We start from the raw sequence: 25293 nt of genomic DNA on the forward strand, positions 1-25293 counted from the left end.
AAACGTTTTACAATTTCGACGAAAAATTTGCGATATCACGTAGCAGCGAAGAATAAAACAGTTATTGAAATTGCATAATATCGATAGATTATATGCAGTGGCACACATCCGCGTAAATACACGCGGGAATTCTTTTTTTATATCCGATACATTTTTTTAAATTTATTATTTTGCAACTGAGTAAACGCGCGTTCATGAATGCACTTATGGTGAATTTTTAATTGTCACCGGAAAGGCAATCGCGAATAATTTGAAAAGCGTTCGGTAGACGTAAAAGCACGAAACTGAATAATAATCGTTGCATATTTATCTGCAAGAATGCTATTTTATATAATCTCGTTTAGCGTCGAATTCATTACGCTATTGATCAAAAATTGTCATCTTTCCAAACAACTTTTAATGCCTGCTATAAAAGAATAAAAGTATTTAATATAGCAACGCGTAGAGCGTGATAATGATTTTATCAAAATGACATTTTTATACGCAACGCGTATGATACATAAATGATAATATTTGACAATAATATTAAAAAAAACAAAATTTTTTACTACTGCGTATTTGATAACAAATAATTCAGAGCTGATATTCGCAACTTTTTAAACATCGATTCATCAATTATTTTTGTATATATTATTTCTGAACGTTGAACTTTTTCGTCTGATTTATACTTTATGTTCTATATTTGTTTATAATAGAGTGTTAGAATACGGAGTTAGAATAATGCATTCATCTTAAAACTCAACGCATTGACAGCCAAATAAATTGAATTCGTCCGAGCTGAACTGATCGAATGGAAAAATCACGAAATTGTATAGCGCGTTCGCATAAATATATTCGTCGGAACGTCATCCGCATCACGCCGTTCCGACGCGAAATTAAAAATCGCGTGTATTTAAAAAAACAAGTCACTCGAATAATCGGGGGTTCACCACTCCCGATGGAATTTATACATGCCGCTTTTTTTCTTCTTCGTGCACGACGACGCAATCGCTCGCTCGCGCGCGCGCGCGCACGGTCACGTTTAATCAACGGCCCGATTTCTAGACGAATTAATTCCACAGTTTAATGCACCTGTCACACGTCCCCTCGCACGCACGCACGCCCATTTATATCTGTGAGTAACGTCATTAAATCGGCAGATTAGCTGGAGCGGCTTGAATTTTGTTTCGCGCCTCATTCGTTACCGCCGCTGCCGACATAATTCGTGCGATCCCTGGCTTGCTTGCTAATCGTAACAATTTCCTGGTTCCCAAACGTGCCGTAAAAACGTCGTTCCAGCGGGGCGTTTCCGAAAATTTTGCGCGGAAAGGCGCGGCGGTGGAGTTGGTATACGAGCGAGCGGGAGATTTGCGTTGTCGCTCGACTGTCAACTGCACCGCGCAAATTGCCACCGACTGAGTTCACCGTCGAGTATATAAGCGACGTAACTTTATTCGATCAACTTTGCCCCAGCAAGGAACTAAAGCCAGTATTTGTCCGTCACTATCGCCTCGTCGGTAAAAAGCGCCCGTCGACTTGATTCGCTCCGAAGTTTATTTCACATTTCATTTAACACTTTGTTTTTCACTCGTCCGCTGCGTGCGACATCATGGCAAATTGTTTCATTAAAGTTACGCACTGTCAAAGACTATTATGCAAATAGTTGTATGCACTATAAACTCAATAAACGTTGAGTTTATGAACATTTAACGTCTGCACTTCCTTAGCTTTTGCTATTACGTTCACATTTCTGCGGAAGTTAATGGTAGTATCCTATAATGTGATAATATTAATGTTAGCATCTCCAGTCTCACGTCGCTTCGATAATATGAAGTTGTGAATTTTGAAAATCTTAAGAGATTACTCGCGAATGGAGAGTTATCGCTTTAATAAAAACCTGATTGCAGAAAGACTATTTATATGTATCTAAGTTAAGTATTCCAACAATATGTGCTTTAACAGCTCGAATTTCATACTTTGAAGATAAAGAATATTAGCTTCTCGTATGAGTAAAGACTCACAGTTCACTGAAACGATCGTTATTAAAGAAGAAAATTTTTTAACACGGTATGGAACTGTACAAAAATATAGGATGCAGGTAAATAAACAAGCGCTACTTTTCATTACTACACTTTTATGCTCTTCTTCCACCGTGCAGAAGTTTATACGTTCCTCAATTAAAATTTCAAGTGTCCGCATATACGTGTGTACGGTGCGTCACTTTTTACACAACTTTTTTTTTTCTTTAATGAACAGTGAGCGTTCTCATGCTACAGAATGTCGCCTTAATTATTTATCTTGTATCGCGGCATACTTTTTATTACATGATAACGTCTTACACGTCCCTAAACTTCCTGAAAAGCCCTCGCACTCTTGCCGCCGTTGAATCTCAACGACATAACGTAATAGGCGCGCGCTCACGTACATGCACACATACACAAACTTCACTTCAAGTAATGCATCACGTAACTTGATGAAATTTAATGACCCGTTTTCTTTTTCCTCTGACTAGCGAATTATAAATAATTATGATGTGCGCATGTGATTTCATGATGACGAGAAATCATTAACTTCGTACGTCGTTTAGTACAAGCGATGTATTTTTAAGGTTGACAAATTAATTATCTCAATTATAGTAAAAAGCATTTTGCATTTATGTTAAAAACGGCCCTCGAAATTTTTGTGCCGAATTTTTAACTTTAAATATTCGGGTATTTAACATGTATGTTATTTTATTGATTATGTTATTTAAATATTTTGTGCTAAATTGATATTCAACATTTCGTAGTATCAAAATACAATTTATGGCTAAATAAACAAATAACATAATGAAGTTTTGAAATGCTAATTTTCTAAGATAAATGAATAAAATGTACTTATACTTGTCAATATATTATAAATGTTAATTTTACGGGAGAAACATCCAACTTCCGCAATTTATCTCCAAATTGTATCAAGGCGTTAGTCTCTTGTATTAATTTTGTACATAATATTTATGTTACTTTCCAACGTATTCATCCTATGTTAAATTAACAGAAAAGTTTGAGTGGATCGCTTGAGATACGCAATATACATTAAATGTAACACAAATTTTCCAACTGTGCTTCACTGCTATTTTGTTCATCGCAATACAGCAGTAGAAGGACCAACCATGTGAAACGATATTATACATTCGGAAACGGTAACGCGTCGACTCGTGACGCTAAAATCCGGCAGATTTAGTCGGTGCGGAAACTAGCCCGACATAACTATCGCGGTGACTACTTCTTATTTACCCGATAGCAACTAAACACGGCGTGCCGTTACTCAAAAGGCCGAGAGACATAATTGGGTAATTTCCAGTACCGGGAGAGCTATCGCTTGAGAGCCGCGGGATTGGATTAGCAGATTAGTGAACTGCGACCTGATATACGGCCCGGGCCGCTTCTCGTTTTGCTTTTACGTTCTAATTCCATCCCGTGACCCCGTTCGAAATTGTAATTGTAATAATTTCTCGCCGCCGCGCCGTTTGTACGTGTGTTATCCCGGTAGCAGCACTCACGGAGAACGCGTTCGAACTGTCCGGTGCTGCATGGCCCGCACACTTATGCAGGCGCACGTACCGGTTATCCGGTGATTTGCCTACGTACCAGCTGCCTCGTAAATGCCTCAAGGATATACGGAGATTGCGAGCGTTATGACGCAACCCGTGGGGAAAAATTTAGATATCGTAGATATCGCAGAGTTACGTAAATAGAGCAAAATTCCTCATGGACGGGCGTCTGGGTGTGAGGGGATGGCGGCGGCGAGTTAATATAGCGGTAATAACAGACTCGCGCATTTATTTGACGTACATTAGCGATCTTACGCGCGGTTTTAGTGCATATGGTATATGATAATTAATTGCATTTTCGAGCTCGTTGATTAAATACGTGTTTATGATAAATAGGCGCGCGCCCTACTCTTCTTCGGGGAGCACGATCTTTAACGGAGTTATTAAATATTAAGATTGAACTCGAGTTTCCGCTCCCGTTCCAGCAGAGGTGCAAAGTATATCAAAACTTGTCGTCGAGGCTTTTGTCTCGGCAATCGCGGGGATTCGACGTTCGTTTGAAACTATAGAGTTGTTTTTCACTTTCCATTCCAAATTGCGCGACAGAGTCGCGCTTATGCGCCGTGAGGTAATGTTTTATGTAAGTACGAGTTTAATAGAGATTCCGCTTCAAGAGATTGCGTCATCAGCTGTAGTTAATTAATATGATAAGCATGACCTAGCGTAAGAAACATTATCAACTATGCTCGGTTTAACTCTCAAGCAACTCTGAGCCTTTGAGCTTTACTATCTTCTTCGTTTCTTAGTGCTGTCTAAGCTATTAAAACCATTACTCTCTAACCGTCATGTATTTTAGTGCTAATTATACAAGACATTTTACTTCATCGCACATGTTCAAAAGTTTCAAAGGCGCAAAAAGTTTTCACGGGGGAGAGGAAGGGAAAAAAAATACATGCTATGTGTATCATAAAGAAAAAGTTTGTATTTTTATTCATGAGACTAATGTGTCCGTTTTAGCACGGTTTTAGCACGGATAAGCGATCTCTGACGGTGACAAAGAATGTCTGGTAGTTAATTATTAACCCGTCCGTTCCCGAGTTGGAACGATGCTTCTAAGCTATTTAAATAAGCCGAGACAAGCGGATCTCACCGTATGATAGATTCGCATTGATGCATCATGGCTTTTCATCGTGATACCGTAGGCAACGCGATCGCGCCGCGCGCGCAGCTCCGACTCTTTATTTGGTTACGTAAGGCAAAACACTACGAGGGAGTACATATGTTCTCGCATAATCTACGGGGTAATCGATCATGGAAATCCCGTAAAAACTCTCAGGACGTGTCTACCCCATCGGTCTTGAAGTGTCAAACGAGAATTAATAGCGCCGCGCTAGTAATATACAATGTATACTAACCCGCTGGTACACGATGAATAAAGATGAGCGGGCAAATCGCTTTATCGGACACGTAGAAACAAAGGAAAAAGAGGGAAAGAAAATGTGTAGCTCCGTGAACGCGGAAGAAAGAAACGGGGTGGGTGGGGGGGGACCGAAAAAAGGGGCGGGACGTAAGAAAATCGTACGGAAATCTCGATTGATGTAAAAGAAATTAATAATCGAACGCTGTAACCAGAGAGAGCTTTTTGAGATCCTAATACTGCTGAGGAGTTTTATGTAACGATGAATGCGCGTCTTAGCGATGAACAGGAAATAAACGCTCCGGGCGCGGGGTAAGATCGGATAAAAAGATTAATGAGAGAAAACCGTTTCCGGGATTGCGATTTTATTAAGGAGACTCAAAGCGGATTTTCCGATGCCAGCTTGATTTACCCACTTCCGTGAATATCGATGAGAAAGTACGCGCGAGAGTATATCTACCAACCGTGTGGCTCGTGTTTGTATTATTTCGCTGAAAGAGCCGCATTTCGAGCCGTTAATGATTTACGTTTCGTACAGAGAAATTGCGAAAACTTTACGGTCTGCGTGCGATGTAAGACATTAAGGATTCTCGATATACCTACGTCGGCCATTTCGAATTGCAGAAGCGAAGGTAGTAAACAAGAAATTTGCTTGTAACTTGCATTCCGATATACATCTTGAACTTTCCATTTAACTTTCGAAAATACGTATAAATATATAATTGAATCAGAATAACAAAGTTACCGCGGAATAGAATGCAATCGAATCACTTCGGGAAGAACAAATTACTTGGAAAACATTTTACTTTTGCAGAAATACAAAAACATTCGGTGCTATATTAAAATGAGTGTTACTAAAAGAAGAGTAATTTAGTAATTTTACCAAAAATATTTTCCTATCCGTTAAATGTCTCGCTCAATTGTCGCTCTTGCAAAATTGATTGAAATATAAAACGCGTGCGCTTACGTGAAAAGAAAATATTACGTAAACCACTTTAATTCTGGGTTGATGCTATTTTTTCACTCTTACGGAAGAGAAATATTTTTATGTATGAGGAAAGTAGAAGGGAGTGCATAGTAACTCTGAATAATTGAACCAAGTACGTTAGGCGAGGAGAAATGAGGTATCCTAGAGACAGTTATCTCCGTTTTCCTCTTAAAATCACGGACCTATTAAACGATACGGCTGGCGATATCGTTTGTACGGTGACGCAACGAGGAAGAGCGCCTATACACGTACGCGACGAAGGAGAGGAGCGCGCGCGGCGCGTACAAGCGAGGAACGCGTCGCCAAAGCAGTCCTTCTAGCGGAAGATCCCTCAGTCTTTTAAATCCGGGCGCGTCCCGGTATACGCTCGGGATACAATATATCTTTGCGCCGATGCCCGGTGGTTCATTATACAAGGCCGTCTCGCCGAAGTTAAAAAACTAAAACTTCGGCGCGAGTTGGAGTTTTCACTCCGTAAAGATTTACGCCTCTCGTCTGTAATTTAATACGGGATACTTTCTCGGGTTCCTTTCGAGGAGTCCCGCCTCTCCTCAGCGTCTCTCCCGGTTTCCCCGGGAAACGTGAGTGGACTTTGTATCTCGGTTTACCGAGCGTATCGGGAGCCGTACCGGCAGGGAAGTGGCGCGCAAAAAGAAAAAGGGAGAAAAGGAGGAAAAAGAGAAGAGGGATGAAGGAAAAAGGAAGAGGAACGCGCGAGGCCGAGGGTGAGGGCGAGGGCGAGGGCGAGAGGCGGCGGGAGCGCGCGAGAAGAAAGAAACGAAGGCGAAGAGGACGAGGGGAAAATATGGATATTTCAGTATCGTTATTCATCGTGCTCGGATATCTAATTACAATGACGTGGGTGGGGAAAGGGCCTGGCCCGGCTATCTATGCTCGCCTGTGCGAAAAATTCGCAGGACGAGAGAGAGAGAGGGAGGACGTGGATCGTCGGTTCCGCGTATATTCTCCGCGAGGATCGAGCGAGCGACGCCAATGATTTATCACCGTCTCCCGCCGTACGTGCGCGGCCCGGCGAAATTATTCTTTTTCCGAAACGTGGACCGACGATACTTTTACATCCTCATCGATCTCCAACTGTCGAACTGGCATTAGTTGTCGCTAAAGTAGCTGCCGGTGTCTTCGAGGAGGCTAGAGGCGGTGCGCGGCGGGGATTGCGCGCGCGAGCAGATCTGAATCTAATTCAAACAGAGCGTCTCGGAGATAAGTTGGAGCTACGCTCCTGTTGGAGCTGCGCTATTTATGTACTACTGATGTAGATAATGCAAAAAGGATGGCCGTATATCTTCCCTGTTCCAAATTCGGCGAACACACAAGTTGATAATTGAGTTGAACCTGCTGCTCTGTGAGTAGCACCGTTCAAAGCGAGTTCGCGAAAACGCGAGACGAATATTTTTTTTTTTTTTTTTTAATGTTTTAAAATTTTCCGACACTTTTCTATTTTGTTTCGCAACTTTTACCTCTCTTTGTAAATTAACTTACGCGCTCACATTTAATTGCATAACCACTTTTTAATTAGGCGCCGTTTATTTCTTCGCTTTATTCAAAAGTACTTTGAATTTTACGCTCACGGCGAGCACACGTGATTGTTGAAACTGTTGATATATTATTTCTCTGAGTTCCAGTACTTATTAATAATTATTCATTAATCGCGAGACCCGAAGAAAGTGTGTAATCATGGGCTATTTCTCTCTCTTTCTCTCTTTCTCTCTTTTTTTTGGATCACTGAATCGCGGAAGCCACGGCGAAGCGCATTATCGCTAACGTATATTTAAAATCTGGTCGACTGACTGATCATCGATAGACTGACGTCCTATCCGCGGCATTATGGTAATTGGCGATTCAAATTCCGCACGAAATTCTACGAAGACTTCGTTATCGCGGTAAAACCGCGAAAGCGCGAGAGCATACAAAACTCATGGATTATTCCAAATAATTCAACCGTAGAAAAATTCAGTGTTCCGTGACAGCGGAATCTCTCTTTTCCCCTCTCTCCCCACCTTTCTCTTTCTCACTCTATCTCTATCTCTCGCTTACGCGCGGTAAAAATCTGAAAAACTTCGACGAGCAATTATTTATCAAAACGATGAATTATTTTTCGTCGCGTTTTCAGGCTCTGTCAATCGCCCCATCATGGGGATCTGTTCGCCAATATTTTATTTATATTTCACCCGTAACCCAATTGTCTTTCAACGTCAATCGCGATTCGGTCAATTGTTCTCAACGAATCGCTCGTGCAAATGCGAGTGTGGGCGGAGCGCGCGCGCGGCGCAACGCGTCTGCAACAATGACGCGTAATAACCGCGGCGTTTTTTTAATTAGCATCACGGCAACGCGGTTTATCTCGTGGCGCGCGAGCGCTTACCCAAAACACACGAGAGAGCGCTCCGTTAAAATTACGCCGACCTCGTTTTCACGCGGACACCGGCGCACGGCGCGCCAGTAAAATTGAGATCGTGTCCTCTTCCTCTTACGCGTTTTTCTCTATTTTTAGATAAATCTCATTTGCATAATAGCGTGGCATGGAGAACTGCGCGACGCATTCTCGCCTATGGCGTGTGAATGGTTCAGAAACGGTCGGACGAATTGCTCTCGTTTACGACGAACGTACGAAAAAAATTATCGCCGAAATCATTGTCACGCATTTCATAAATGATTTGAATAATATGCTTATTATCTTACGCTTACATTATCTTGAGTTTCGAAAACAGTGTTTGAACATTTTCAAAAGAATCAAGAACTGGGCGATTGATGTTTCTAAAACTTGTATTATTTGTCAATAACTTTGCAAAAGTGACTATAAAAATTTTCTTTTTTTTTTCTTAAATAGCATGATATAAATGTATATAAATTATGTCTTAATCATTTTCTTTCCTTTTTTTTATTTTGGTTCTATTTTTTTTATGTAAATACAAAAATAATTTAATAGACTAACAAGACGGTCTCGAAGAAATTTGTAATAAAATTGATTAACAATAACTAATATTAGAATAAAACTGTGATTTCTAGTACACTATTAAAAATAAGATAAAAGCAAAATTTAATGTAATGTAACGGAAGCAAATTTCAAGCAGGTACATTAAAAACATTTAATGTTGTCAAAAGTGCACTAAATTTCATACACGTGCTTTTCAGTTATAGATACATTAGATTTAATGTACTTTAAATTTATGTTTAACTTAAAAATACATTGAATTTTACGATATTTTTAACAGTGTACAATTTAAATCGAAAAAGAATCAGTGTATGATCAAGATCCTAATGTTAAAAATAATGTTTCTTGTGTAATTTTAAATATATTTTTTTTATTCTTTTGAAGTGTATGTCTTTACCTTCGATTTGAAACACAGTTGTTAAATTAAATTAGAAGAGAGAGAGAGAGAGAGAGAGAGAGAGAGAGAGAGAATCACAGAGTTAAATTGACAATTATTATTTTAGTATTATTGATGCTAACCAGCGTTTCCAAGATCGCCTCCTCTTCCACCTCAGAAAATGTGAAGAAAATTAATTTGTCGGGATGAGGTGGGAGGATCTTACATAATGTTTGTTAGCATCGATAATATTTAATTAGCAATTTAATCAAATATATAATGGCGTTTCAAACGAGTTTTAATAATTTTTAATAGCCATTAAAATTTATTACGTTTGTACTGAAGAAGATTCAATTCCACCGCAGGACCGAAACGTTACGTTGTAGTTTTAATTAATAATAGATACGTGGACATACACACATATACACACACACACCAATAATTGGTGTCGGTTTTAATTGGTATTATCCTTTAGATATTTGATTTAATTCTCTCCTAATTTTAGTTAATTCTAGTTAATTTATTTACTAGTAATGTAATATTATGAAATTACTTTTCTGATTCAATTTAAGAAGTACGTTTCAAGCACGACGAATATGCAGCGCGCATTTCGGGGAATTAGAAAATGTATATAAAAAACCGCCTATAGAATCATATTATTCGAGCACCGAGATCCACTTTGATCGTTGTTGAGCATTTCTTGATTTTAATTTAATTAATTTGTAATAAAAGTAATATAATTACAGTAGTAAAATATAACGTAGAGTTTTATTAAATTTGCTGGGGAAACTAGGATGCACGAGGTTATCGCGAGTATCGGATCGCGCAACGAAGATACGAAGATACGAAGATACGAATGCGAAATACGTCGTTGCAAGTCGAGCGCGAGCGCGGCGACGGACGTCCAAGTTGCAGTGTGCGCGTACACTATAGATAGCTCGTTCGCGCGCGAACGACGCGCAAAACCGTCTCAATCGCCTTATCTGCCCGAGATGATTCGATTCGAGTCGGCTGTCAGCCATGACAATCGTACCCATTCGAGCGGTCGATTACGCGCGCCGTAATAGACTGCCATTCGCCGACCGAGAATCCGTTGTGTAGCGGACAGGTTCGAGGAGACCGCGCGGATGTAGGCGAGAAGGTTCTACACCGCGGTCCGCACACCACGGGTACGATTCGCTTCGATCGGGGGATTTGCGGGACCGAAACACGTGTATACGAATGTGCAGCGCCCGTTTACGGACGTGCCGTGCTGTGCGCGCGGGGCTTAGGCCGCTTAGGTCGCCACGCTAAGAAAGAGGATTGATGTAAAAGAGGATACGGGGAGGATGTCCGGTTTTCAAAATCGTTTAATCATGTTGAGAAAGCTTCCGCGCGATACGCTGATACACATAGTGTATAACGCAGCGTGAAGAGAGCGCGCTGATTATTTATGATGTGCAAACGAATGCGAGGAGTGTCTTTGTTACCGTTTCCGTACTGTCAGGGTTGACGAACGAGAGTAATTGACCGTCTTGCGTACCTCCGTCATCATTACGTCAGTTTGTATATGTTAATCTCCAGATCCCGTTTGCAATATGCGGTTACGCTGAAAACGCCTAGGAAGGCTAATCAAAGTGACGACGTAGACGTGAACGCTGATTAACGATTTTCGCAGTGACGGCTATTAGCGATAGTATTGCCGTCGGGGGGGGTCTTTAATCTACATTTATTCGCTAAATATTTTCCTTGCGCGCGATTAAAGATTGCGCGATACTAACGAACGGCTTAAGCCACGATGATTTATTATCCAGATCCGCGATACCGCGTATTTTGCTCCGCGCGCGTCTGCACTCCTACGTCCGCGTCGCCCCGCGCGCCCGCACGTAAAATGTAAATCCCAAAGGAAGCTAATCAAATCGTTACGCTTTACGACTCTGCGAATCACCGATCGTAAAGAAACGCCGCGCCCGCGCCACCGCCATTCTCGCTTTGACCCTTTAACTGCGAGCACTGTTTCAATGTTTAAAAGCAAATCTTCGAGATTCGATCATGCGACCCCTCTTCCTCTCTCCCTCCCTCCCTCCCTCCCTCACCCCTGTTTCATCCGTAAAATCAATAGAACGCGCAAATTTCTGTAAATTTTTCGCTCGTAAAGTGTAACGGGCAGAAATCAAACGGTAACTGGCAAACTTCCTCTTTCTTCTCGTCCGTTTTAAAGACTGAAGTAAGAGCAAACAATACTGCTGTTCTACGTAATCCCCCGCTCCTTTTGACGCTCGTCAACTCTTTGGAGATTGTTGCTCGTAAATTAGATTATGCGCATTTTTTACGAGACTTGCACGCTCGAGACGATCGATTCGGGGCTTCATTCGCGAAACTAGTTTATCTATTTGCGAAACAATTTACTCATTTACCACCATTTATCACCGTTCAATGAAATAACTCTTTCTCTATTGTACCGACATTCGTCCGAGATACAATCACAATGTGTAAAAATCAAATTACAACACTTTATCCTGGCAGGTAAAACGATAAAGAAGTCTAACCGTTACACGTGTATATTCGATGAAATACCGATTAAATAAATTCTATATGTTACCTCGGAAAAAAAACTGTCGACTTTTCGCTTAAATGAATCGTTTAAACGAAGAAATTAAATGGAAAGAACAATTTCGCTGACGTATCTACGCGGAAAGAAACAATTTTACTGTGGCATTTAAAAATTTAGCTAAGATACAGATCAGAAAATAATTTTATGTTAAACTATCAAAATTATTATAAAGGACGTTCAAGCCACGATGATCCTGCTGTTGTAAAAAGTTTTGACATTCTAACAGCTAGCTTGAACGTCCAACATAAACGTTTTAACCGTTCAACATAATTACCTTTAGATCTGTGTTTCAGCAAAATTGTTCTTTCTCCTGTAAAAATTTAGCTAATAGATACAGATTTGAAGATAATTCTGCTGGACCATCAAAATAATTATGTGGGAGCGCTTAAGCGAGGCTGCGAAAAGTTTTCTAACAACCAATTTGAGGGTCCTGCGAAATTATTTTGATGACCCCAACAAAGTTATTTTCACAGATGTGTATCCAGTTAAATTTTTAGATACTTCAGCAAAACCATTCTTCTATTCAGGAAGGATTTTTATACATGTATACCGTAGTACTTTGTATAATCAAATATTCCTTGTTCGTATCCTTTATTTAACTTTACGTAATTATTTGTCCCATTGACGCGCTTTTACCGTCAACAACGATAACATAATTATCCAAGAACGAGTTATACGGAGTTAACAGTGTAGGCAAGTTACGTAAATTAAATTTTCGGAAAAAACTCTCTTTTTTGAAATATTTTTTTTTTTCGGAACAATAAGTTTCGGTCGGCAGAGTTTTCTCGTTAGAATAGCGCGAATATTGCGTTTCCAAAAAATCCGCTCGGGTTTCTCCCGTGGTACTCCGTATAAAGACGAAAAATGGCTGTCAAGGGTGCCGTAAGCGCGCTTAAACGTCGCGCTTGGTGAACTCTTCCACGTAAGAAGTTATAGCGCTTGTAGCTTTGCTTTTTTTTTTGGAGCCGACGCGACGCGAGGTTGTAATGGAAGCGTATACACGGAATATTTGTAATCACTTGGAAGAATGTGTACGGTGCGGGGTCGCGCGTGCAATATAAGTGGTATTACCATGCTGTTTAGTCAGGCGTTACACGCGAAAGAGGATACGAAAGCGACGCGACAAACCCCCGGGTTCGTCCGCTCCATCGGCGACGCAGTTAAAAACTTTATCGGCCTGTCGGTTTCACCTACGATCCGCATTAATTTGCACTGATTTGCATTACGGCTTTACTCGCAGCTTTCGACAAACCGAAATTTGCATTAGCCCGGTACCAAAGCGACGAATAGTGTCGCTCAGCGCGTTTTCGTAATTGGTCGGATTGCCCTTTAGAAATAGCGCGATTCGCGTGGCTCACTGCTCCGCGACGCGAAATCGATTTGACAAATTCGCTTTCCTCTCCCCGCCCCCCTCTCCTCTCACCACTCTCGCAGGATTATACTCGTCGGATTGCCGTTAAACCGACTGCCCCTCCCGGATTTGAAAAACAGAGCTTGGAAACGACGACGACGGCCACGTCGCCCCGAGCGAAGCGAAACGAGCGTAAACCCGTCGCCCGGAGAAATCTGTCGCGATTTACGTTATGTCGCCTCGAAACGCGCCGCTTGGTTCCGGCGAAACGTGACGTCGGGATTAATTCTCAATCTTTTCCTCAGATGCTGCACCGTACAGGGGAAAATCATCAGTGTTGAGTACTACCGCGTGTGTGCTGCCGCTCTTCGTAAATGGAAATTACGCGTAACACATTGCCGCGGAGCACATTAAGGGTATAGGGAGAATTTTTCCTCTCACCTGTCATATTTTTATCAAATTTTGTTTTTAATTTTCCTTCCTCCTACTCGGAAAGAACGATTTTGCTAAAGTTTTGTTAAATTCATTTTGTTAAAAACCGTCGAAATAACTATGTAGGAAGCTCAAATTGGTTGCTTTAAAACGCCCAGATTTTTGGCAGCATTGCTCGTCGTGTTTGAACGTTTTTCGTAATTATTTTGATGGTTAAACAAAATTATTTTCACCAAAATCGTTCTTTTCATGCATTTTTATATTTAATACAATGTATATAATTTTATAATTTTGATATTACATTCATAGTGTGATTGAGAGGAGGATTTAAGTTTAAGTGAAGTAGAGCAGAACTTGGAGAATAAAATTCACTCGAATTGTGAGCGCATAGAACAAATCGTATCTATTCCAATGTGTTTAATAAACGTTCTCGTGTGCGGCGTTAACTGAACGTTATTTTAAAAGCGCTGCGTGGCTACGCGAACGCAAATTTTCTTCTTTTTTTACGAGCGGATAAATTCGACCTTTCCATTAGAAAAAACGTGAATAAACCGTGCGCCGTTGAGATCTTTCGCGGGTCAGCGGTTGCAAAAAAAAAGGGTAGCACTGTAACAATACGAGATAAACGTCATCGGTTTTGTACGCCTCGCGTTTCTCGATCCGTATTAATTTACATTACAAATACGCCGTCGGATTCCGGCGAATCAAAATCTGCATTACTTACGTCGCGCTCCGGTGTGAGTTAATGGATATAGAATAGGCATTCGAATCTGTGAAAGTTGCGCGACTACCATTCAGCCGTGGAGTCCACTTCTTGATTGGACACTCGAAACAGGACAAATCGATCTAAGTTTTGTTCCCTAAATATTGGCGTGCATTGCGATATCAATGATCGTCTACTCCACGCAAAAATCATAATCCGATAAGAAGAAATCTATAGTAGATATCTGTGCAGGTGGGAAAAATTAAATTAAGTTTTCTGCAAACGTCTAGCAAGAAAATAATTATTACATAACAATTTTAATCTGTTTTTTAATATTTTATAAGTATGTATATATTAGTCTTTTTATTCGAGTTTTAGTTTTTTTATATTGTACGATAGCAATTTTTCAAAGATTACATATGCTTCAATTTTTTACTTCTTTGCTATTATGTTTTCTCTCACATCTTTTTAGTAGAACTTTCACTTGATTGCTCGTTACACCCAGAGAAAAGTTATGTTTAAATTGATAAAAACTGTTTCTGTAACTTAGTTCTTCAAGTTGAAGTGAAAATAATTTTGAGGAAAATACAAATTTATTTGATTTCAAGAAATGACGTTGGCTTTTTTTAAATAAATAAATTATTTGTTTAAATTAAACAAATAATTTTTCAATTCAAAGAAAGCACTGACAGAAATGTCAGAAATATAATTTCGTTGTTCTGGTTTTACAAAATATATTTCTTTCAATAAAAAAAAATAAAAAAAAATAAAAAAAGCGTTGCAAAATCAAACTTCTTTACTTTTAATAAAAGGAACAACCAGAAAATTTCTTCAAATCAAAGAAACTTTTATTTAATCGTATAATAATGCACAAATTTCTTTAATTCAAATAAATTTGTTTTGCTCGAAGAAACTTTTCTCTGGGTGTCGATTAACAATCGTTCGATTGTTATTATGTATATGTATGTTACAAGGAGAAATTTAATGACGTAAATCTGAAGGTTTTTCCAGTGAACCTGTTCCGAACACGGTTAATACAACTTCATTAATAAGACACAGCCGACGTATAAGCTATAATAACTATTGCCTGATGGCGCTACGCATAAGATCGACGAACGTTAAACCGCCCGCCCTGTACACTAACTAGTTACTTCCAGGTCGAAGTTAACTATCAGACTGGCATAAGATCAGGAACTTGTAGTAGCGCCGGTAACGTTGCTTCCGCTCGTCAGATTATTCGATTGTGCGCATATCGAGAGCGACGAGCTGTTTCCCATTAGGGTGAATTCACACGCGAGAAGTCGCTATAATTTTAGTAGAGCTAGATTTATTATAAGTTATAACGTAATACTGCGACAACAATGTCCGTAATACGTCAAATTAAGCCGTAAATGGATCTTCCAAATTTATCCCTAAAACAAACGGCGAAATTTAATCTAACGCATTTACGTTCTGAACGCTTATGAATCCGTACTCCTAAATTGTTGTACGCGCGAACTGCACTTCATAAATGAGACTGCGCTAGTTTCCAAACTTTCGTAATATATACGTCAGTGAAAACAGATTTTGATGTAACGGGCCGGTGTACTTTTTAGAAAAAAAGTAAAGAAATGGATTTTATTAACATTTCGTGTCACGCGTTAGCAAATGTTCATTTTACATTTGTCGTACGTTATTTTATAATTTTTAACAATGTAATAGTGAATTTTATACAAAAATTGGATTACTTTTTGTCAGTGACCCGCAGAATTTACTCAACAATCTTTGTTGAGCAACATTAATAACAAAAATTAAAAAAAATTAGTTCAAAATTAGAATTGTCTCGCTTATAGACGAAACGGCAATTCGCACAGTAATTTTCAAACGTGGAATATGAGAATACAATATTTACTAAAAATTACTCATACGTATGCGTTTAAAATTAGCAAATTAAAAGGATTAACAGCAAGTGATTGCCATTGCGCATTGTCATTTATTTAACTGTCATAATTCCACGCTTTACATAAATAATATTCATAAATAATATTCTCTTAATATAAATAATGCATTTTGAATTACATTAAAAGTGTTTCAATCCCTCTCGCGTCGAGAATCGTACATACGCGTTAGATCTGGACGGCCACAGCCCGAAGCATTTCGGAAGCAGACGATCGATCTCGCGTCACTGTTACCAGAATCGCTCGTTTCCTTGTACATCCTGTTCCCGAAAGACACATCTCGCGAATACCTCGTTCTTATGCGCGGTGCACGATACGAGATAAATTCTTTCTGATCTCTGAGATGTTGATCCCGAGCAAAACGAAAACAATCGAAACGAATTGTCGGGTTTTACGTTGCGCGCGTACATAAACTCGTGCGCGCCAGACGTTGGCTATACAGAAAAATTATTATTACGCCTGTAATTCTGCCCGCGCGATCGAGAACAGAACGTTGCACGCAACAAAAAAAACTTTTATTGAATTGCGGAAGAAAGAACGTCCGAACGAAACAAAGGAGACGTCCGTTCTATCTTCGCTCTTTTAAATCGTATTTTAGATAATTTTAAAGAATTTATAATGCAGCGACGAAATGGGAAGACTTCCGCGGGAGACGAGAGGGCGACGCCGGAAGGTTTCGAGCGAAGATATTTAAAGCCGCTTAGAAGATTTTAAAGTTAGCTCTTTAGAGTGCGGCGCGCGATGATCGACGATGCGCGTGATCGTCCGGTTGAGGTGAATTCGATCGATCGGAAACGTGCACGGGCCGCGCCGCCGTTTCGATCTCGTTTGCCGGACCGACCGAAAAGCGTATTAGACGGCACTTTCCAGGAGTGCTTACTAACGACCGCACATATTTGTCGGATTTCGCTGTTTGATGAATGGAAACTGTGTTCTCTATCTAAACCGGAGTTAAACGCGCACATTGGGCGCGTTCCCCGAGCAACCCCAGCCGCGCGCACGTTGCGTTTATTATCGCGATTGAGAGCAAAGTTCGCGAAGACGGTCCCGAGTGAATTACGTTTCAAACTAATCGTGGACGTGCATGGAGATAACGCGGATCATTTTTGTATATTCTCATATTCGCGTTGGAGAAAGCCGGCCGCGCAAAGAGAATCCCGAAGGACCGAGCCGACTATCGCTATTAGTAATTAATAGCGACGTTATTTGATGTCTGTCCTATTTTATATCTGTCCGTTTATGGTAATAGATGCGAATTAATAGATGTAATACATGATGCCAATAATAGAATACGATACAGTATTAATTTCACGATAATGAATTGCGGACGTAATATCATACACGGATGGATCTAATTGGATTATGTATTTAGTAAAAATAAACACGCGTATAATGGACGGTAAGCGGCGCGACGCGTTTTGCTCGCAGCTAAAATGAAACTATTACGAGTATGTAACCTAAGTAATAACATCTCGAGTGTTTGTGTATGTGCGAGCGTGTGACACAGTGGAATGAACGGTATTAATCTATTCGAGACAATTGTCTTAAGACGTATGTACATACCTGCGGCATTACATGTTCGATATTTCGCCTTTGTTCCACGAAGGATTTCTCATTTTCAATTCACTTTTGTAGAATTAGTTAATAAAATAAAAACATCTTGCATAAACAACGCATTTCAAATCAGTGACGCGAATAGTGACGTACGTGAAACGCTTAATCATTTTCGACGCGGTCGAAAAATTGTCCAACACCGTCTTTCGATAAAACAAGATATTTGAAGACAGAGTTGAGAAACGTAGAGACGTAACAATATCGTTCGCGCGGCTATAACAGATAAGAAAACGTGCGTATTAAAAGCAAGTAAATTCGTACGTCTCTCCTACGGCTTAGCAGAAACTGACAGGGAATTGACAGGCTGCGTTAAGAGATACACCCGAGAACAAATTCTATCCGAATTTATACCGATCAATGTTGGTTCCCTGCCAACGCCATCCGGTCCTGATCATAACTACAAGAGAAACGTATAGAAATAATAAAGATGTATTGTTCGCTCGTCGTTGTACCATTTCGCCGGGAATTTTTTTATCCGCACACGCAAGAAGCACAGAAGTTTATACACACTCAAATCGTTCGTTTCTCTGATTTTTTACTTTTAGGTCAGAAAAAAAAAATATTTACATCAGGTAACGTCAACATGACGGATAACTCGCGGTACCGCGCGAACGATCTGGAAATAATTGTTTTATAAAAGTGGATATGAAATAGCGCTTTATAACGCCACGTATACGATCGCTTAAAGGAATCGTCGCACGTACACGCGCGAGGTGCAAGCTGTAAGACCGAGAATTTTCTCTTGAACAAAAATGACGTACGGATTGTGTTCTCTGATAAAAACGCACTTTAGCACCTTCGAGGCATTTACTGTTTTACGAACCATGGAAAGTCGGGCTTGTGCCATTAACAGAGTGTTTTATTCTGTACGTCGACACCAACTCCGAGCTCTCTAACGGCTCTTACATAAAACAAAACGAATTTGAGTACGTCTTTCGAAAATAGGTGCGGCCAGTGCGCTCCGCGGAGAAATTTTCAACAACGCGAAAGCTCTCTCGACTCCGCGGACACTTATGCAAAGCTCACTCGTTGTTATTTTCGATAAATGCATAATTTTTTTAATGTTTTAGCGAAGAGCACTCAATAATGCTAGCACTCTATAAAAGGATTATAAAATACATGCATTTAATTTCCCGCATTAGCAGTGGAAACCACCGAATACGCGCGCGCGCGTAAAAAAAAACGCGCTTCTGCTTACGCTGCGCTAAGAAATATTTTTGGTCAGCATATAATATATTCGTGAGATCCTTCATTCACGTCATTCTACATCCTTGTTGTCTCGTTAATACAGAATACCGCTGATACATCGTAAAGCAAGTTGCCGAAAGTTAGCGAAGGAGATTCGCTTTCGAACAACAGGCTTCTAAGGCGATATTGAGACCGAACCTCCCCCCCCCCCTCTCTCCTTGCGTCTCAGGGCGATGCCTGACAAATCTCCCTGGATTCCTTCAATCTTTCGCGACGGGGCGCACGTTTCCCCTGCGGCGAGAGAGAGGATCCGGAGAAGGAAACCGTCTCCGTAACCCGAGCCGGCCACCCCACCTCAGGCCCTCGCGCCGAGTTCTCGAGCTCTCGAGGAAAGCTCAGGGCGATTACATCGAATTCTTTTTCCCGGAGTAAACCACCCCCGCTCGCCCTATCTCTCGCCCTATCTCGTCGCACACCCTACCACCCTCCGAGCCTCCCTGCACCTGCACCCGCACCCGCGCTCGTCCCAAGCCCTTTTGCTTCCCTCGTCCCTCGACGCAGCCCCGTTCGAGTGTTTACTCGCGTGCTCGAGTTCTGTCAGTATCACACGCGTCGCGTCCGCCAAACAAATCGATCACTTCTCATTCCAGTTCGCATGCACGGGACTTTCGGGTCGTAACACGACGGGACAGGGCAAGGCACGGTAGCACGGCACGTTGGGGCACGACGCTGGGGCAGTGTCGTGGCGCGTCGCGTTGACCGATTTTCGGCTCGCTCCGTCCGTCCGTCCGTCCGTCCGTCGGCTTGCAAAAATTGTGAACCGCGGTAGATCGCGATGGATGGCGTGCAATCGCGGCGCGAGTTGCAGCACGTTGCGGGCAAAAACGAGAGAAGTTCGAGAACTTTGAGTCAAATTGCAATCACAATCCCGATGATGTGTAGCACGTATACATGTATTTAGATGGAAGCCTAACTTCGTGATAGGCTTCCGTGCAAAATCCGAATTTCGAATATATGTCGCATTTACACACGAATGTAGTGTTTAACGCGTGACGGACAGGTCTAAAGATTTATTTATATTCGCAGCTCGATCCCTCGAATCGACGACACACACGCGTTCTAATCTCGTCTCGCGAACGATCATGGTAATCTAAAGATATTCGCGACGATCTCGACGCGGAACTCGATTTGGAAACGAATCTACTTATAAGAGGATCTGTTCAATCCGTCCGCAGTGATTACATCAGCGTATATCGGTTTTCAGGCAAATTCCACGTTCCCGAACCTCCCCTTATGAGATCCGAATTCGATCGTGCGATTATGATCCCGGCTGTAATCCGCCGTTCTGCATTCGGCCCTGAAGGGGAGCGCGCGGAAGGGCAAACAAAGGCGAGCACGTCGGCGAGCGGCACGCTCGCGCGCGCGGCCAGCTGCGCGTTCGGGAAATGAAAAGGGGGAAAGAGAGGGAGAGAAAAGAGAGAGAGAGAGAGAGAGAGACGAGATCGACTCTCGCGTTAGCGAGGTGGTCGGTTGGTGCGCCTTTGGACCGCCGATATCGTACTGTTACTTACATGTCCAAGGATCGGCCACGTTGAACGCCTCACTTAGGTGTGTACCAAGGGGGTTGGTCGTCTCGCGCGAGCAACGGCGACGAGCGAGAGCCAGTCGGGACGAGTAGGTACGCGCGACGCGGACCACGCGTGTGTCTCCCGGTTGCACGCACGCACGCACGCACGCACGCATGCACGCACGAACGTACGTACCGCACGCATTCACACGCACGCAGTTCCGTCGTCGTAGCGTTAGCGAGGGTTTACGCGGAGTTCACTGCGCACACAATTTCCCGTCGCCGTCGTCGCTCCTCACGCCATGCCGAGCGTACATCGTCGTCGTCGTGATCGTCGTTGTTGTCGTTGTCGTCGTCGTCGTTGGCCACATCGACTGCATCGTCGTCGTCTCTCCCAGCGGCGGGGCCGCGCTGGTCCAGCGGCACGGCCGTCTCACAACACGGGGGTTCTCTCCTCTCTCTTTCACCGGTAAAGAGACGCGTGCGACGACACGCGTGCCTCTCGCGCGAGCGAAGAACACGAGTTTGATATCCTAGGGTTCCGTGACACGAGCGAGCCCTTTCTGTCACCCGGGACAGCCGCGGGTACCCCCTTTTTTTCTCGCGGCCGGCCGGTTAGCTACCACAAACCGGAAAAGGGCGAAGGGGTGAGGAAGGGGCGAGGATAGACCGGAGCTCTCGTGGACGCCTGGTTCGCGCGCGCTGCCAAAGCTTCGAGGGCGCGATTTTTTTCGGAGAAAATTGGACTACGCTCGCGCAAACGACGAGGGCGCGAGCCCTCCGTAATATAATTCTCCGTGTAGAGTCGTGCAAGACACGGGACTCGCAGACGTTGGCGAGCACTCTGCACAAGCTCTCTCGGCCGGGGATACACGAACGTACGTACGAACGAACGAACGAACGAACGCAGTAGTAGCGGACCGAACGGGGCGGCCAAAACGCATCGGAGAAGGAGTAGGAGAGAGAGTATATAGGAGTCGGATGCGGCGGCGGTGGCGGCGGCAATAGTGGCGGTGGAGGAAGGAGGAGAAGGTGGAGAAGGTGGTGGAGGCAGAGAGCGGGGGGTAGGGGTGGCGGCGGACCGATGGCAAAACGGGGGTGGCTCACCAAGCCCGGTGGTCTTGCGCTCGCTCGCTCACTCGGCTGCTAGTCGGCCGTCGCTGCGCCATCCGGCTCGCTTTCGCTCATCTCTACCTTCGCCGCTGCTTGCGCAGCAACCCGCCGTTACCACTACCATTGTACCACCACCTCCATCGCCTCCGCCGCCTCCGCCGCCGCCGTCGCCGCCGCCGCCGCCACCCACCACCGCCGTCGTTGCCGCCGCCGCCGCCGCCGCCGCCGCGACCCGGCCAAACCCAGACCTGGCGCGGGGTAGGTATCGTGGGCTCGCGACTCCGAGCTCCAGGCCGCCCCAGCTGCTCGTGCCCCACCATCCGCGCGAACATCCCCTTCCGGCCCTCAGTGCCGTACATGGACGCCTCGGCGCCTCGGCCGAACGCGCGGCTCTCGGGGTACACGCGTGGATCGACAAATTGATTCGATAATGAACGTACGGACCGTTGCTGATGGGTGGGACGATGCTTGCGCCGCGAGCGAGCGCGACGCACCGACGACGATGGATCTGAGAGACACGGAAATGCCGCGCTTAATTACCAGCGCATTCGCAACGGACGGTCCGCCGTGGGAACGCCGACGTCCTCGCCGGACCTCTCTCGCACGGAGGAGAGTTCTCGATAGCCGCCAGAGCTGGCGGTCTCGAGGATATTGACGAATCAAGGGACGCCGGCCGAAGATCGAGACGCGCGCTGATACTCTCGGACCTTGGGACCTCGGCGTACCTTTTCGAACGTCTCTTAATCTCGGATACGATGATAAATGATGTGATTCCTGAGAGGAATCGGGTGTAGGTTAGAGCTCAGGAAAAGCGTGTTGTCTGGAAATCGAGCTTATTGACAAATTGTAGGTTGAAGTGAGACGCATGGGGAGGATCGTTACGCATTAAGTATCCTCGTAAATTTTTTCACTCCTGTATACAAATGAATGACGATACACGTTACAATTTCTGAAAAGGAGATGTACGAGGGTCGGTCGCGGTTGGAAGAAGCGTGCCGCGCTTCCGGGGAAGGTATCGTATTAAATCGAATAGTATCGAGAGGTAGGTAACTGGATAAGAGCGGATAAGATCGGATAGAAAAATCCCATCGGAATATATTTGGATCCATGCGGATTTCGTCCGATACCATAAGTTCCTATATGGAATTTTTTGGCGACAGGGGAGGGAGGAGCGGGTGGGGGGAGGGGGGAAAGGAAAGAAGGTAAAACTCAGGCTGAAAGCCCAGGCGAGGCCGACGACGCCGATGAACTCCGCGGAGACCCGCGCGCGCGGCGGAGAGGCTCCCGAAGATATTTTTATGAAAAATTCAGCTCGCACGTTTGTGGCGTGGAATTTTTTAACGAGCGACGCGGCAAAAAGTTTGCCGCGAATTGGAAATTCCGACTGCATTAGCGAACTTTCGTGTTCGGGGATGCGCGCGCGAGGGGCGTCCGCGTTATTATACGCTAAGAGAACATAGTGCGCGCGCGAACAGTCAAGAACGTTTTGAGGGAAAAAAAGGGAGAGGTGGAAGGGAAGGGAAGACAGACATAGAGAGAGAGAGAGAGAGAGAGAGAGAGAGAGAGAGAGAGAGAGAGGAGAAAAGAAACGTCGGAGACATTACTTGACCCAGTTTCTTGCCTCCTCCTGATAGTCGTACAACGCTTGTTTCGCGCTTCTGTGCAAACGGTCCTCTCTTAAAACGGCCCGGCAATCAAATACATATAAATGGACCGTCTCCGTGCTTCCGGAGAGAGGTTTTTACGAGAGACACGTTCGCGTGCAAAGAAGTGGTCGCTCGATTATGTGATTGAGAAGAAAAAAAGGGAATTGTATCGCAAATCGAACGCGCGTTACGTTTTCCTCCTCTCCCCCGATTTCCGGTTGTTACACTTGTGCGAATTCCTTTCGTGTGCTCGCTTTCGTACAGTACTTTTCTTTTTACCGTGGCTATTAACCTCCTTCAATTTATTTAAGGGAGAGCCGGTCCCAATAATAATTATCCACGCAATCTACGATGGAAGATCCTTTAAATAGCCACGGAGTAGAAGTTATTGATTCGTACCGAGAATTCGCCACTTGAATTAATCAGGTATCAAGTCACAAAGGTAGACTTATTCCCGGATATTGAATAATTAGTGCGCGGCGTGGGAAGGTATCCTTATATTTGGACCGCGTGTACAGGCAACTCGCGAAATTAATGAAGAACAGGCTTTAAGGGGAAACGATATTCCCAGAGATAGAGGACGATATTATTTCATTTTGCAACGCCTCGACATCGCTTGATTCTCTTTGCGGTAGCGCCGAAAGAGTTGGCGCCGAGAGCTCTTTGACAACGAACAACATAGGCACGCGATTCAAAAAGGAAAAAAAAAAAGAACGAAACATTTTAATTGGTAAGCCGATAATAGACTATCGAGCTGTAACAATTGTTTTCTATGATCCGATCCATTTTCGTGTAACCGAGCACACTAAATATTCCGTTTAAATAAATGATCACGTCTCTCTTGCGGATCGATTTGCACCGACAACGCGGCGCCTGCAGAAAAGACGAAGCGCCTCTGTAAAAGTCTAAAAAAGAAACGGCAGAATTGCATCGGGTGTCTATGATTCGAATGTTTCGTACGCGACAAGATATCTGATATTCATCGTTTCGCCAAGGATGCTCACGATGGAAAGTTTTTTTTTTTTTTCAATATTATCAAATCAATGGGCGAGTTCAAGCGAGTAAAGACCTGCTCGCCAAGCGATTGAACATGATCGGTTGGATACAGTAATGGAAAAACTAATCATGTTCAATCGCTCGACAAACAGGCCTAGCCACTTTGCTGACTTGAACTTGCCCTATTATCGAAGGAGTCATGTACGAAAAATATTTCCAACACTGACGCTCGACATTTTCATCGTTTGTAGCATGCTGTTCTCTCCGTTGCAAAATTGTGGTAGTAAATTAGTTTAAATTTAGTAACACCTAACAAGTTAACGTGTAGTTAACGTGTTATTTCCTGAATGTCGTATTTGTCCTATGTTCTCTGTACATCGTTTAAGTTAAACAGTTAAATTGCACCAGTCGATGAACAAATAAGAACAACTTTATATAATTGCATTTTCAAATAAAAAATGATATTCTAATCAAATCTCTATGAAAATTGGCTTAACAAAATATTAATTTGCAATTTATTATTTTAAAGTTTTATACTAATATTTTTCTTAACACTTTGTACACACAGTTCAACAATTTTATCCTGCAAGTCTCTTTTCTTCGGGGAACTAAGAGTAGTTACAATATTTATACACAATTCTTTTAAATCAACAATTATACAAGTACTATTTAAAGATGTTAAAGTATATGTGAAAGTCATTGAGGAATTTTTTATACTTGTAAAAGTAATAAAAATTAAAAATAAGACACACGGTTTGTTTTTAAATGTTAAAAACAAATAATAATTAAAATTTCTAATCCAAAATAACGAAAACAAATGATAACATTAATCGATCTTGATCTTTGTTCTTATAAACAAATACATACATGGAATGAACAATTTTGCTGAAATACAGATCTAAAAATAA

At 42.8% G+C, this 25293-nt stretch overlaps 1 protein-coding gene across 1 annotated transcript in view; it reads right to left on the reverse strand.

The window, feature by feature from the left end:
- Positions 1-21514, reverse strand: part of LOC105199919 — a 65891-nt gene extending 44377 nt beyond the window's left edge. The window contains exon 1 of the mRNA XM_026130362.2: positions 20635-21514. The gene's annotated coding sequence lies outside the window, so the exon portion shown is untranslated. The remainder of the gene's footprint in view (positions 1-20634) is intronic.
- Positions 21515-25293: the final 3779 nt, after the last annotated feature.

Source organism: Solenopsis invicta, chromosome 7 (genome assembly GCF_016802725.1).
Source record: "Solenopsis invicta isolate M01_SB chromosome 7, UNIL_Sinv_3.0, whole genome shotgun sequence".
Classification (NCBI taxonomy): Eukaryota; Metazoa; Arthropoda; class Insecta; order Hymenoptera; family Formicidae; genus Solenopsis; species Solenopsis invicta.